This window comes from Pristiophorus japonicus, chromosome 7, assembly GCF_044704955.1.
Source record: "Pristiophorus japonicus isolate sPriJap1 chromosome 7, sPriJap1.hap1, whole genome shotgun sequence".
NCBI classification, from domain to species: domain Eukaryota; kingdom Metazoa; phylum Chordata; class Chondrichthyes; family Pristiophoridae; genus Pristiophorus; species Pristiophorus japonicus.
In genome coordinates this window covers 146,471,430-146,484,614 of record NC_091983.1, presented here as the reverse complement: position 1 = coordinate 146,484,614, position 13,185 = coordinate 146,471,430, and positions in this window count along the sequence as shown.

Sequence of the window (13,185 nt, the reverse complement as noted above, 5' to 3'; positions counted from 1 at the left end):
TCTGGGAAGTACAGCCAGAGCCAATTCCAAGGCACCATGGGTGGCTCAGCTGTACAGAGGGAGGGGCGAAGAACAAAAGAGCCCTCGTGATAGGGGATTCTATAGTTAGGGGAACAGACAGGCAATTCTGCAGCCGTAGACATGACTCCCGAATGGTTTTGTGTCTCCCTGGTGACAGGGTCAAGGATGTCACAGAGCGGACACAGGGCATCCTGGGGGGGTGAGAGGGTAAACAGCTAGAGGTCGTAGTCCATAACTTGACCAACGACATAGGTAAAATAATGGATCAGCTCCTACAGGAAGAATTCAGGGAGCTAGGAAGAAAATTAAAGCATCGGATCTCAAAGGTAGTAATCTCTGAGTTACTACCGGTGCCACGTGCTAGTGAGTTTAAGAATAGAAGGATAGAGAGGATGAACACATGGCTGGAAAGTTGGTGTAGGAGGGAGGGCTTTAAATTCGAGGCATTGGGACCGCTTCTGAGGGAAATGGGACCTGTACAAACCGGACGGGTTGCACCTCAACAGCGCCGGGACCAATATCCCCAAAGGGAGTTTTGCTAGTGCTGTTGGAAAAAGCTTAAACTAGCTTGGCAGGGTGATGGGAACCTGAGAATGAATTCAAAAGGGAAGTAAAGCTGAAATTGGATAGCAAGAATCTAGAAAGCGAATCTGTAAGACAGAGGAAACAGGGTTTAGTATGTAGTAAGCAAGGAGGTCTTCTTGTGCTGAATAGTATACACTTTAATGCAAGGAGTATAGCGAATAAGGTGGATGAGCTAAGAACACAGGTAGACACTTGGGAGTATGACATTATAGCCATTACAGAAACATGGCTGAAAGAGGGGCAGGTTGTACAGATCAATATTCCTGGCTACAGGATTTTTAGACAAGAAAGAGAGGGGAGTAAAAAGGGAGGGGGGGATTGCGGTACTGATTAAAGAAAATATTACAGCGGTGAGGAGGGATGGTATGTTAGAAGGATCATCAAATGAGGTCATATGGGTCGAATTGAAAAATAAAAAAGGGGTGATCACACTGTTGGGCATGTATTATAGACCCCCAAACAGTAGGAGGGAGATCGAGGAACAAATATGTAGGCAAATTGCTGTGAAGTCCAAAAACCATAGTAATTGTAGGGGATTTTAACTAGCCAAATATTGATTGTGACAAATTTAGTGTGTAGGGTATAGAGGGTGCGTAAGTCTTGAAATGTATTCAAGAGAACTTTTTTAGTCAGTATGTAGCAAGCCCAACACGAGAGCGGGCGGTCTTGGATTTAAGCTTTGAGGAATGAAGCTGGGCAGGTTGAAGGGGTATTAGTGGGAGAGCACTTGGGTGCCAGTGGCCATAATTCAGTCAGATTCAAGTTGATTATGGATAAGGACAAGAATAGGCCTGGAATAAAAGTTCCAAATTGGGGAAGAGCTAATTTTGCTAAGTTAAAGAGTGATTTGGCCATGGTGGACTGGAAACAGCTACTTGTGGGTAAATCAGTGTCGGAACTGTGGGAGGCATTTAAGGAGGAGATCCGGAAGGCTCAGGCCAAACATGTGCCCTTAAAGAAAAAGGCTGGGAAAAATTATTCTAGAGCCGCCTGGATTAAGAAAAAAAGGGACGCTCATGTCATATATCAATGGCTAAATACTATAGAATCTTTAGAAGAATATAGAAAGTTAAGAGACAAAATTAAAAAGGATATTAGGAATGCTGAGAGAGCATGAGAGATTCTTGGCCAGTAAATTTAAGGAAAACCCCAAGATGTTCAAAAAATATATTAAGAGTAAGAGGGTAACTAAAGAAAGGGCAGGGCCTATTAGAGACCTTGAGGGTAATCTTTGTGTGGAGGCGGAAGTTGTTAGGAGGATTCTTAATGAATATTTTGCATCTGTTTTCACAAAGGGGCAATGCAAATACTGCAATCAAGGAGGAGTGTGATATTCTGGGTGAAATAAATATAGTGAGATAGGAAGTATTAAGGGGTTTGGCAGCCTTGAAAGTAGATAAGATCGCAGGCCCAGATGAAATGTATCCCAGACTGTTGAGCGAAGTAAAAGAGGAAATAGCAGAGGCCTTGGTCATCATTTTCCAGTCCTCTTTGGATCTGGGCATGGTGCCGGAGGATTGGAGGACTGCTAATGTAGTACCCTTGTTTAAGAAGGGAGAAAGGGATAGGCCTAGTATTTACAGGCCTGTCAGTCTAACCTCAGTGGTGGGAAAATTATTGGAAAAAATCCTGAAAGACAGGATAAATCTGCATTTGAAAAGGCAAGGATTAATTAGGGACAGTCAGCAAGGATTTGTGAAGTGAAGATCGTGTCTGACTAACCCGATTGATTTTTTTGAGGAGGTAACCAAGAGGGTTGATGAGGATAGTGCATACGATGTAGTATGTATGGACTTTAGCAAAGCTTTTAATAAGATCCCACATGGTAGACTGGTCATGAAGGTTGAAGCCCATGGGATACAGGGTAAAGTGTCAAGTTCGATCCAAAATTGGCTTGGAGGTAGGAAGCAAAGGGTGATGCTTGATGGATGTTTTTGTGACTGGATGTTTCCAGTGGGGTTCTGCAGGACTCAGTACTGGGACCCTTGCTTTTTGTAGTATATATCAATTATTTAGATTTGAATATAGGGAGTATGATAAAGAAGTTTGTGAACGACACTAAAATTGGCTGTGTGGTTGATAATGAAGAGGAAAGTCATGGGCTGCAGGCACAGAGCAGTGGCAAATGGAATTTAATTCAGAGAAGTGTGAGGTGATGCACTTTGGGAGGGTTAATAAGGAAAAGGTATACACATTAAGCGGTAGACCACTTAAAAGTGTAGATGAACAAAGGGACCTTGGAGTGCTTGTCCACAGATCCCTGAAAGTAGCAGGCCAGGTGGATAAGGTGGTTAAGAAGGCATACGGAATGCTTGCCTTTATTGGCCAAGGCATAGAATGTAAGAGAAGGGAGGTTATGCTTAAATTGTATAATACTTTGGTTAGGCCATAACTGGAGTACTGCATGCAGTTCTGGTCGCCATGTTATAGGAAGGACGTGATTGCACTAGAGAAAGTGCAGAGGAGATTTACTAGGATGCTGCCTGGAATGGAGAATCTTAGTTATGAGGACAGATTGAATAGGCTGGGTTTGTTCTCATTGGAACGGAGGAGGTTGAGAGACCTCATTGAGGTATACAAAATATTGAGGTGCCTGGACATAGTGGATAGTAAGGGTCTATATCCATTGATGAGGGGTCTATTACAAATGGGCATAGTTTTAAGGTGGTTGGTGGAAGATTTAGAGGGGATTTGAGGTGGGGGGAGGCTTCTTTACACAGAGGGTTGTGGGGATCTGGAACTCGCTGCCTGGAAGAGTGGTGGATGCAGAAACCTTCACCACTTTTAAGAGATGGTTGGATGGGCACTTAAAGTGCAGTAACCTGTAGGGTTACGGACCTAGAGCTGGTAATTGGGATTAGACTGGATGATCTTTTGTTGGACGAAGCAGATATAATGGTAACTACTGTAGGGAATCGAATACGGCCAGGGTGATCTCCTGGACTAGTTTCGATTGCCTGGATGGGTCAGAGATAATTTTTCCCAGATTTATTTCTCCCTAAATTGGCCTAGGTTTTTGCCTCTCCCAGGAGATCACTTGGCTCCGGTTGTGATGGAGTGTAGAATGTTTTAGTATAAGGGGTGTGGCAGTTGTGGTGAGGCAGATTGGTTGGGCTGGGTGCTCTTTGCCTTTCCGTCATTGTTCATAGGTTTATATGTAACCTTTAAGGCTGCTGACCAAGGGCCATGTGGCTCTTTGTGGGCTGGCGCAGACACAATGGACCAGAATGACCTCCTTCTGCGCTGTAAATTTCTATGTTTCTATTTAGGCTTTAAAATGTTTTGCGCTGCTGAAAGTGCGAGCTAATTATGTCACTGCAAGAGAAGCCTGTTCACTGCAAGGGACCTGAGTGAACAAGGAAAGCCAACTGTGTATCTCCTTAACCAGATTGAACGATTTTGAAGTTGCGGAGGCAGCTCTGGTGGTACTTCTCCAGCGCTTTGAGGTGTCTGTTGTATATAATCCACGTCTCTGAGCCTTAAAGGACAGGTATCACTACTGCCCTGTAGACCATACTTGGTGCCAGATTGGAGGTCCTGGTCTTTAAACACTCTTCCTCAGGCGGCTAAAGGCTGTGCTGGCAGTGTTGGACCTCGTCATCCATGCCCGCTCTTGCCGATAGTAGACTCCCTAAGCAAGTGCTCTACTTGAAACTGCTACACGGCAAGTGAGGCCCAGGTGGGCAGAGGAACCACTTCAAGCACACCCTCAAAGCCTCCTTAATAAAGTGTAACATCCCCACGGGCAGCTGAGAATCCCTGGCCCAAGACCGCCTGAAGTGGAGGAAGAGCATGCAGAAATCAAGCACAGATAGCGGAAGAAGCGTGCGGCAAACCAGGCTCCCCACCCACCCTTTCCTTCAGCCACTGTTTACTGCACCTGTTAGAGACTGTAATTCCCACATTGGACTGTACAGCCACCTGAGAACTCATTTGAGTGGAAGCAAGTCTTCCTCAATTTCAAGGGACTGCCCATGATGATGAATTAGAATGGGTGAATCAATGTCAAATTAGGTACAGAAAGAGAAATAATGAGAAAGATTGGTTTGAGAGAGAAAAAGGAAAAGTAATTAATAAATTTGATTAATACCTGAATAAGACTCCACACTTGTAATAGTAAATTTTCAGTGCCAAATAAGTGTTAATTGCTGCCAATCAACCTATTACATCATTAAAAGGTATTTAAGACTTGAAATAAGATGTCTTAGTTCGTATCTGCTACAGAAATACAGCATCACATCGCTCAATGCATTCCAATGGTGAAGCAGACAGTGGAGTACATAACTCATACAGCAACTTTTCACTATCCGATTTAACTGCGCATCTGCCTCTCTCGAGGTTGCTGTACCATTTACGCGAAATAACGACACATGCCATTACCCTCGCTGTTATTTTGACAGCAAACCTGATCAGCACAAGCAAAGCATTTTACTCATACCCTGATTACATGGGCCACACACAAATGCAAGCTTGTTTCTCTCTCTCTTCCCCCCAACAGCTGTGCAGTAGCTCTCTGTGCTTGTTTAGGTCATGACAATGTGATCCAACTCAGTGGCAGTAATATTCAGTAGCTCCATATCACTTTACTACAAATTTACACCACTATTATTGTACATTAATATAATGAGTAGAAAACTCAACCAAAGGGTCAGGGTTTACTGCCATTCAGCAGATCCATACATAGCTCCAAGGACTATTATAGGCAGTCCCTCAAAGTGAGGATGACTAACTGAACTGATAAATTTTCTACTTTCGCGAATCCTCTACTTTAAGTGGTTTAAAGACATCAGAAAAAATATCTCAAAATCTGTATTTAAAAACAAAAAGTACTTTCCCCCAAAAAAGTGACTTAACAATTTGAAGTATAGTATGAATGGCATTGAAGGGCATTAAAGGCTGTCAAGTCAATGCTACACAATCTTGTCATGTGATTGAGAGGACAGTAAACAACTATTTTGTATTTGCAAATTGAAAAGAATGAAGGTATATCTCTGTCAAGTTTCAATTTTTGTCAGTCTCATTCACATTGGTGGCTTTTCACAATAGAAACACTAAACCAATTTGAGGGAAAAAAAGGAAACTTCCCTTTCATGTTTTTCATGGCACAAACTGTGAATTAGATACATTAGAAAACATTATTGGTATTCCCTTTCAGTCATCATTACAATTCACTTTCTTTACTGCTTGCTCACTGGTTCTTACCTCTGACCCTACTGATTCCAAAGCCTTTGTTCCTCAGTATATGAGCAATACCTCAAGATATATGTTAGTGTTGGATAATGTTGAATATTTAATTTATAACCCTGCACACAATACCATAATTTTATGAACTACAAAAATAGGTAAAACACACCTATGACAGCAAATATTTTATACAGTAGTTAATACTCCCAATGGTATTAAAATTCATAATTGAAACTGCAATAAAATCCTAATTTAAGTATATTACAAATTGGTCGCACTGTTCAACTAAAAAGCTCTAAAGTACATCTTTTTTTAAACAGCGTGTATTATTTAATAAAAAATGAATCAAAGATAATTGCGGTTTGAGATGTCATCATAAACCGCCGGGAGCAATGCTGAAATGGAGGTGTCACGGTCTTGAAAAACTCCTGCGTCTGTTATAATAAAGCATCACAAAGCATGTAATACTTTACAAAACTAATAGACTGACTAACAAGTTCTTAAATGACAGGGAAACAATATTAAAGCTCAAACTACAGTGGTAGAATTTTTATTTTGTTGAATTTTACAGGTTCATGCATTATAAACATAGTACAATCTTTATTTTGCAACTTGTCGATTAGTCTCACTTTATACAGGTAGGTCAGTCACAAGCAAAACAATAGAATTAGGACTTTTAATATGATTAAAATGTAATGTTAAATATGAGACTGGGAGATCAATTCTGCTCTGAAAACTTGATTAAATGAAAAAACAATCTTTGCTTGAAAGTGAAGTTCCTTTGGGTCAAGTAATTCTTCACTGGCATTTACCTCACTCATATTGGAATTTTCTTCCATTGGAAATAAAGGCCAAGTAAAGCCCCAACCAACATTTAAAGAAGTGTCAATCAGACATAGCGCTGTTGCCAATATCCATTTTGATCTCTTCATAAATAACGTGGTATTATCCAAGAATATTGTGACAATGTAAATTCATGAAAGTTGCAAGTAATATTGCAGAAATGAGCCACTTGTATTTATACACAGTCGTTTATAAAGTTACTTTGGTATGTTAAAACTGAAGTGTAATACTTGGAGTTCTGCTTCCTTCCCATATGTTACATTAGTATTTCACACATTGCACTTTATATTTAAAACAATTAGAAAAAGAACACAAATTCTATCTTTTAATACTGATTAGAACCTAAGGTGACATGGTTATGCAAAATTAAGCATACTGTAGTAACTGCAATGTTCAAGATATACTCCAGAATTAAGCTAAGCAAAGATTCATGCCAAGTGTGTATTGTTCTGCGATTGTCTTTATCTAAATTAAAATTACACAGAATAGTTAAAAATACAGCCTCCGCTTTTACTCAGCCAACATAAGATTCAAAATAATATAGCTGAACTCCAATTACAAATGGTCAGTGTATGTTCTTTTCTATTTTATTGGTAGATTATTTTAATTTTCTTACAAGTTTTGCTCTCCACTTTGAGCTTTTGCACACTGTAGACTGCAAAAACTGGCATTTAGTCTTTAATTTAGGTTTTGAAAACTAAAGCTGAAAAAAATGTTTTTTTTTAATGAATACATTGGCTTAATTTAAAGCGATGTATGGTACTGTATCCAGTAATAGCTCTGGTTGTATTTGTACTCATCTCTGCATGCCCAGTGCTTTGCTACAAGCAGTTTATGATTTTCATCAAAACAAATCTACCACTAAAAGCAACCATTTGCACTATTCAAAAATACAATGCCATTGGGCTTCCTAATGTACAATGTTGTTTTAAAGACAGGATATGCAAGTGGTTAAAACAAGTATACACCATTTGATTGAAAAATATTCTGCCAACTAAAGAATGTTTATGCTCATCACATAAAAGCATTACAACATCATCAATTCAGAAAGACAAAGTAGGGTGCACCCTGGAATAATGATTTAATTCAGGATCAGTGTTGCTATTTGAGGAATAAAAACAGCTCACTCCCCTGATGGCTCAATGGTAACTATACCACATAGAAAGGTCCTAGGTTCAAACCATATTGATCTGTACTGAAATAAAAATAGAAAATGCTGAAAATGTCAGCGTCTCTTTTACCTTGTTCATTTCAGATTCCAGCATTTGCAGTATTTTGCTTTTGTATTTGGTCTGTACTGAGTTAGCTGATTTCAGTTATGGCATTATTGGGATTAGTACAACTAGCCTAAGTAGCCCTGAACTAGCAAAAGAGAGACAGGAGGAAAAACAGTCAGCTAGGGTTTCTGCTCTCACTTTTGCAGAGTGTACATGTGGACAGACATCAATTCATGATAGAATCAGACAAGGCTATGATTGCTCACCCAATGGACAAGTAGCCTGCCAATAGTCTAGAAGAAAGCCCATTTGAATAAGGTGCCAAAACATTTCTGGTGCCTGTGGAAATACCTTTTGGTGCCATGAAAGGAAGAGCTTAGGGAAGGGAAAAATGGGAAGCAGCAAAATCTATCTAGTTCGTTTAATTTGAATTGGTACACAAGAATTTACAACTATGGTCCAATCCCAGATTTCTTTGCAAGTTCTTTGCTTTGAATTTAAAATAAAAAGACAGGCACCAGTTCTTTTCCCCTCCAATCACCCCTGCTCACCCAAAAAATAAACACACACACAAATCACGTCAGAAATTTGGTCTACAATTACATCTGTAAAAAACAAAGATATAAAAGCTGTACTCAGAATTGATTTGTGAGTACACAGCTGACATGGAACCCCTCCCTCATCGGAAATTTTTAGCACACGCCCAATTTTTTTCAAAAATTGATTCTCTGAATGTGGGCATTGCTGGCAAGGTTGGCAATTTATTGCACATTCCTAATTTCCCCGAGGTGGTGGTGGGGGACCTTCTTCTTGACCCTGAGACATGTAGTAATTTCAGAATGCAGTTAAGAGTCAACCATATTGATGGGACTGGAGTCACACACAGGCCAGGCTAGGTAAGTTTCTTTCTCTAAAGGACATGAGTGAATTAATTGGGTTTCTACAAAAATCCAACAGATTCATGGTCACTTTTACTGATACCAGCAGTTTAGTTCCAGATTTTTTAAACTAAATTTAAATTCTGAAACTGCCCTGGTGAGATTTGAACTGTCTATGGATTATTCATATAGTCCTCTGGATTACTAGTCCAGTAGCACGGAGTGCAACAGTACAGAGTGGCATTTGTGAGTTTGGTAAGTGGGTGAGTTTTAAGGGTTATTCTCTTTAAACCATTTGGAGGCTGGAGTAAAATGTTAGTGGCAATTGCCAGTAGCTTCTAAGTAGCAGTTTAATTTAAAGGGGAAAAGTTAAATAGTTGGGAATCTTTCAGGTTTAGGCAGAGAAAAACAAGGTAACTCTCCAGTAGGAGGCAATTAGCAGCTAGTTAAAACCAGTTCTGTAAACGACTGACCAGTAGTGAGTTATCTGACCTGGATACAGTTTAAAAAGAGGCAGCTCGTGCAGAGCACGGAGTGCAACAGCATAGAGTGGCATTTGTGAGTTTGGTAATTGGGTGAATTCGGGCAAATGGGGGTGCCTGGTGCTGTTTTGTCTTGTTTTTCCTACCAGTGCTGACACTAGAGCAGCTGATAAGGAGTGCGAGAGTAGAAGACAGAGGCCCAGAGACCAGCCCAACCAATTGCAGACAAAGATAGAGGGGTGTGAAATCGAGGGGTGACGTCACAGCCAAGCTGGTAAGTGGTTGGCTGTTCGACTGGCAAGTATAACGCTCTTTTAGACTGACTTTTAGATGGGTTTAATTGGCAGCCAACCAATAAGTAGCTGTTTGGTGGTTAAGTACATTTTAGTAAGTAAATTAATTTAAGGGTTAAGTCATGGCAGGAGAGTTCAGACCCGTGTAATGCTCCTCCTGTGCTATGTGGGAAGTCAGGGACGCTTCCAGTATCCCTGACTACTATGTGTGTGGGAAGTGTGTCCAGCTGCAGCTCCTGACAGACCACATGACGGCACTAGAGCTGCGGATGGACTCACTCTGGAGCAAGCGCGATGCTGAGAATGTTGTGGATAGCACATTTAGTGAGTTGGTCACACCGCAGGTAAGGGTTAGGACAGATAGTGAATGGGTGACCAAGAGACAAGGCAAGAGCAGGAAGGTAGTGCAGGAGTCCCCTGCGGCCATCTCCCTCCAAAACAGATATACCGTTTTGGATACTGTTGGGGGAGATGACTTACCAGGAGAAGGCACCAGCAGCCAGGTTCATGGCACCGTGGGTGGCTCTGCTGCACAGAAGGGTGGGAAAAAGAGTGGGAGAGCTATAGTGATAGGGGACTCTATTGTAAGGGGAATAGATAAGAGTTTCTGCGGCCGCAACCGAGACTCCAGGATGGTATGTTGCCTCCCTGGTGCAAGGGTCAAGGATGTCTCGGAGCGGCTGCAGAGCATTCTGGAGAGGGAGGGTGAACAGCCAGTTGTTGTGGTACATATAGGTACCAATATAGGTAAGAAGCGGGAAGAGGTCCTACAAGCTGAATTTAGGGACCTAGGAGTTAAATTTAAAAGTAGGACCTCAAAGGTAGTAATCTCTGGATTGCTAACGTGCTAATCAAAGTAGAGGGAGCAGGATAGTTAGAATAAATACGTGGATTGAGGAGTGGTGCAAGAGGGAGGGATTCAAATTCCTGGGACATTGGAACTAGTTCTGGGGGAAGTGGGACCTGTACAAAAGGGACGGTCTGCACTTGGGCAGGACTGGAACTGATGTCCTAGGGGTAACATTTGCTAATGCAGTTCAGGAGTGTTTAAACTAATATAGCAGGGGGATGGGAACCTATGCAGCGAGATAGGGTGAAGTAATATGGAGTCAGAAACAGATGGTAGAAAGGTAAAAAGCAATAGTGGAAGGCCGAGTAAACAAAGGCAAGAAACAAAAAGGGCCACACTACATCATAGTTCTAAAAGGACAAAGGGTGTTAAAAAAACAAGCCTGAAGGCTTCGTGTCTTAATGCAAGGAGTATCCGTAATAAGATGGATGAATTAACTGTGCAAATAGATGTTAACAGATAGGGATTACAGAGACGTGGCTCCAGGATGATCAGGGCTAGGAACTCAACATCCATGGGTATTCAACCTTCAGGAAGGATAGAATAAAAGGAAAAGGAGGTGGGGTAGCATTGCTGGTTAAAGAGGAGATTAATGCAATAGTTAGGAAGGACATTATAGCTTGGATGATGTGGAATCTATATGGGTAGAGCTGCAGAACACCAAAGGGCAAAAAATGTTAGTGGGAGTTGTGTACAGACCTCCAAACAGTAGTAGTGATGTTGGGGAGGGCATCAAATAGGAAATTAGGGGTGCATGCAATAAAGGTGCAGCAGTTATCATGGGTGACTTTAATATGCATATAGATTGGGCTAACCAAACTAGAAGCAATACAGTGGAGGAGGATTTCCTGGAGTGCATAAGGGATGGTTTTCTAGACCAATATGTTGAGGAACCAACTAGGGGGGAGGCCATCTTAGACTGGGTGTTGTGTAATGAGAGAGGATTAATTAACAATCTCGTTGTGCGAGGCCCCTTGGGTAAGAGTGACCATAATATGGTGGAATTCTACATTAGAATGGAGAATGAAACAGTTAATTCAGAGACCATGGTCCAGAACTTAAAGGGGGGTAACTTTGAAGGTATGAGGCGTGAATTGGCCAGGATAGATTGGCGAATGATACTTAAGGGGTTGACTGTGGATGGGCAATGGCAGACATTTAGAGACCGCATGGATGAACTACAACAATTGTACATCCCTGTCTGGCGTAAAAATAAAAAAGGGAAGGTGGCTCAACCGTGGCTATCAAGGGAAATCAGGGATAGTATTAAAGCCAAGGAAGTAGCATACAAATTGGCCAGAAATAGCAGTGAACCCGGGGACTGGGAGAAATTCAGAACTCAGCAGAGGAGGACAAAGGGTTTGATTAGGGCAGGGAAAATAGAGTACGAGAGGAAGCTTGCAGGGAACATTAAGACGGACTGCAAAAGTTTCTATAGATATGTAAAGAGAAAAAGGTTAGTAAAGACAAACGTAACTCCCCTGCAGTCAGAATCAGGGGAAGTCATAATGGGGAACAAAGAAATGGCAGACCAATTGAACAAGTACTTTGGTTTGGTATTCACTAAGGAGGACATAAACAACCTTCCGGATATAAAAGGGGTCAGATGGTCTAGTAAGGAGGAGGAACTGAGGGAAATCCTTATTAGTCGGGAAATTGTGTTGGGGAAATTGATGGGATTGAAGGCCGATAAATCCCCAGGGCCTGATGGACTGCATCCCAGAGTACTTAAGGAGATGGCCTTGGAAATAGCAGATGCTTTGACAGTCATTTTCCAACATTCCATAGACTCTGGATCGTTCCTATGGAGTGGAGGGTAGCCAATGTAACCCCACTTTTTTTTTTAAAAAAGGGAGAAAACACAGCCTGACATCAGTAGTGGGTAAAATGATGGAATCAATTATTAAGGATGTTACAGCAGCGCATTTGGAAAGAGTGCCATGATAGGTCCAAGTCAGCATGGATTTGTGAAAGGGAAATCATGCTTGACAAATCTTCTGGAATTTTTTGAGGATGTTTCCAGTAGAGTGGACAAGGGAGAACCAGTTGATGTGTATTTGGACTTTCAGAAGGCTTTCGACAAGGTCCCACACAAGAGATTAATGTGCAAAGTTAAAGCACATGGGATTGGGGGTAGTGTGCTGACGTGGATTGAGAACTGGTTGGCAGACAGGAAGCAAAGAGTAGGAGTAAATGGGTACTTTTCAGAATGGCAGGCAGTGACTAGTGGGGTACCGCAAGGTTCTGTGCTGGGGTCCCAGCTGTTTACATTGTACATTAATGATTTAGACGAGGGGATTAAATGTAGTATCTCCAAATTTGCGGATGACACTAAGTTGGGTGGCAGTGTGAGCTGTGAGGAGGATGCTATGTGGCTGCAGAGTGACTTGGATAGGTTAGGTGAGTGGGCAAATGCATAGCAGATGAAGTATAATGTGGATAAATGTGAGGTTATACACTTTGGTGGTAAAAGCAGAGACAGACTATTATCTGAATGGTGACAGATTAGGAAAAGGGGAGGTGCAACGAGACCTGGGTGTCAGGGTATATCAGTCATTGAAGGTTGGCATGCAGGTACAGCAGGCGGTTAAGAAAGCAAATGGCATGTTGGCCTTCATAGCAAGGGGATTTGAGTCCAGGGGCAGAGAGGTGTTACTACAGTTGTACAGGGCCTGGATGAGGCCACACCTGGAGTACTGTGTACAGTTTTGGTCTCCTAACTTGAGGAATTACATTCTTGCTATTGAGGGAGTGCAGCAAAGGTTCACCAGACTGATTCCCGGGATGGCGGGACTGACATATCAAGACAGACTGGATCAACTGGGCTTGTAT